Raw genomic sequence first — 2,889 nt, 5'->3', positions numbered from 1 at the left:
GATGGCAGGTGCCTGTAATCCCAGCTACTCGGGAGGCTCACGTAGGAGAATCGCTTGAACCTGGGAGGTGGAAGTTGCAGTGAGCCGAGATTGAGCTGTTGCACTCCAGCCTGGGCAGCAGAGCGAGACTCCATCTTAGGAAAAAAAAAAAAAAAAAAAGAAAGAAAGAAGAAAGAGAGAGAGAGAGAGAAAGGAAGGAAGGAAGGAAGGAAGGAAGGAAGGAAGGAAGGAAGGAAGGAAGGAAGGAAGGGAAAGAGAAAGAAAGAGAAAGAAAGAAAGAGAGAGAGAGAAAGAAAGGAAGGAAGGAAGGAAAGGAAGGAAGGAAGGAAGGAAAGGAAGGAAGGAAGGAAGGGAAGGAAGGAAGGAAGGGAAAGAGAAAGAAAGAGAGAGAGAGAGAGAAAGGAAGGAAGGAAGGAAGGAAGGAAAATTGGGTCATATGTGAGACCTCATCCCAAAAAGAAAAGAAAATCCTTACATTTTAATAATCTCAAAGCCCTCTGTATACCTGTGTAAATCTCAAATACTATATTTTATTTTTTTTAATTTATTTATTTTTTGAGACGGAGTCTCACTTTGTCTCCCAGGCTGGAGTGCAGTGGCACGATCTTTGCTGCTCCCTGGCCAGAACTGAGTAAAATTAAGATTTTACACTTGGCCAAGTTGACAGGCCAGAAGTAATAGTACTTCACTCTTGTCCTTTGCATCATCATGACGGCTATTGAGTAAAAAATAGCCAGTTGACAGAGGCGTTATAAATACAAACTTAGAATCAAACAGACCCAAGGAGGAACCCAGCTCCACCTCTTGATTTGGGCACGATTTTAGGCTGGTTTCTTACTCATTCCGTGCATAGGTTTCCTTTTTAAAATGGGCATAACACTTAGGTCACAGAGGAGAGGTCAGAACTAGCAAATCTGACTCACAAATTAAGCACTCAAACATGCTTTATGTGCTCAGTTCAGCAGCACATATACTAAAATTGGAAAGATACAGAGAAGATACATGGCAGCTGTGCAAGGATAATACGCAAATTTGTGAAGCGTTCTGTATTTTTCATGTTCATGGATTGGAAGAATTAATATTGTTAAAATTTTCATATTACCCAAAGCAATCTACAGGTTAAATGCAATCCCCATTAAAATACTAATGACATTCATCACAGAAATAGAAAAAACAATTCTAAAATTTATATGGAACTACAGAAGACCCAGAATAGCCAAAGTTATCCTAAGCAAGAACAAAATTGGAGGGATCACATTAGCTGACTTCAAATTATACAACAGAGCTACAATAATCAAAACAGCATAGTACCAGCACAAAAACAGACACATAGACCAATGGAACAGAACAGAGAACCCAGAAACAAATTCACACACCTATAGTGAACTTATTTTTGACAAAGGTGCCAAGAACATACACTGGGGAAAACACAGTCTCTTCAATAAATGGTGCTGGGAAAACTGGATGTCCATATGCAGAAGAATGAAATTAGACCCCTATCTCTCTATTGTTTTTTTTTTTTTTTTTGAGACGGAGTCTCGCTCTGTCACCCAGGCTGGAGTGCAGTGGCGCAATCTCGGCTCACTGCAAGCTCCGAATCCCGGGTTCACACCATTCTTCTGCCTCAGCGTCTCCAAGCAGCTGGTACTACAGGCGCCCACCACCACGCCTGGCTAATTTTTTTGTATTTTTAGTAGAGATGGGGTTTCACCATGGTCTCGATCTCCTGACCTCGTGATCCACCCACCTCGGCCTCCGAAAGTGCTGGGATTACAAGCATGAGCCACCACGCCCGGCCAAGACCCCTATCTCTCACCATATACAAAGATCAAATCAAAATGAATTAAAGACTTATATCTAACGGTGGCGCACGCCTGTGATCCCAGCACTTTGGGAGGCCGAGGTGGGTGGATCACCTGAGGTCAGGAGTTCGAGACCAGCCTGGCCAGCATGGTGACTCCTCATCTCTACTAAAAATACAAAAAATAGCTGGCGTGTGGTGCACGCCTGTAATCCTAGCTACTCGGGAGGCTGAGGCAGGAGAATCGCTTGAACCTGGGAGTGGAGTGCGCAGTGAGCCAAGATCGTGCCATTGCACTCCAGCCTGGGCAATAAGGGCAAAACTCTGTCTCAAAACAAAAAAAAAAAAAAAAAAAAAGGAAGAAGAAAAATCGAGACCTAACAACAAAACAGAAAAGTCATTCACAACCCTATTGGGAGGTAAAAAAGAATTTAAATAAGTACATGTTCAAATGATAATGTTGCCTGTTGTATCATTCATATGCCTTAATTGCTCCCTCCCCAGGTGAGAGGCAGGTTCCCAAGACCAGACACTGCCTGCGCGCTATGACCTCTCACTCTTTGTCATGGAACTGCTAGAGGGCCAGCACCTTAAGGGCTGCTGCTTGGTGGTGCTTATGCTGCCTAGGTGGGCGGCAGTGTGTCAGGGCCAAAGGAGTGACAGCAGCTGGCAGGTTTCCCCTACATGACTAGTGCCCTGATTTGTATGTTGTTTTGAGAAAACAAACACACTCCTCTTGCAAAATAATATTCACCTAAGGAGACATGTACAGGGTAAAGAGGAAAATGAAAATAGCCAGTGATGAGAGATGAGGAGTATTAAATGGGGCTGTGTATCCTCCCAGCACCTTGTTCCCTAAGGACAGAGAGAGATACAAATATAGTTTTAAAACAATAGTCTAGTGAGCTCTATAGGTCCGTGGGTAACTTGTTGGACATTTAGTTAGTAAACAATAACAATGAAAAGATTTTTGTGGACCTACCTTTTTGATTTCTATTGACAGATGTAATCCTTTCTTTTTTCAGGAAAAATGTCTTCACAAATACAAAAGTGTTGCAAGGAAAAATTGAAGTCACTCCTGCCAACAT

General features: G+C 42.7%; 1 non-coding gene across 1 annotated transcript; it reads left to right on the top strand.

Annotated features, from left to right (window-relative positions):
* The first annotated feature begins 949 nt into the window (after positions 1 to 949).
* On the top strand, positions 950 to 1,054 carry LOC129476527 (U6 spliceosomal RNA). The gene has a single exon (XR_008654967.1). It is a non-coding gene; the product is annotated as a U6 spliceosomal RNA (small nuclear RNA).
* The last annotated feature ends 1,835 nt before the right edge of the window (positions 1,055 to 2,889 follow it).

Source organism: Symphalangus syndactylus, chromosome X, assembly GCF_028878055.3.
Source record: "Symphalangus syndactylus isolate Jambi chromosome X, NHGRI_mSymSyn1-v2.1_pri, whole genome shotgun sequence".
Taxonomy (NCBI): Eukaryota; Metazoa; Chordata; class Mammalia; order Primates; family Hylobatidae; genus Symphalangus; species Symphalangus syndactylus.
The sequence above is the reverse complement of the archived record's forward strand: the minus strand, read 5'-3'. Positions and strand labels throughout refer to the sequence as shown.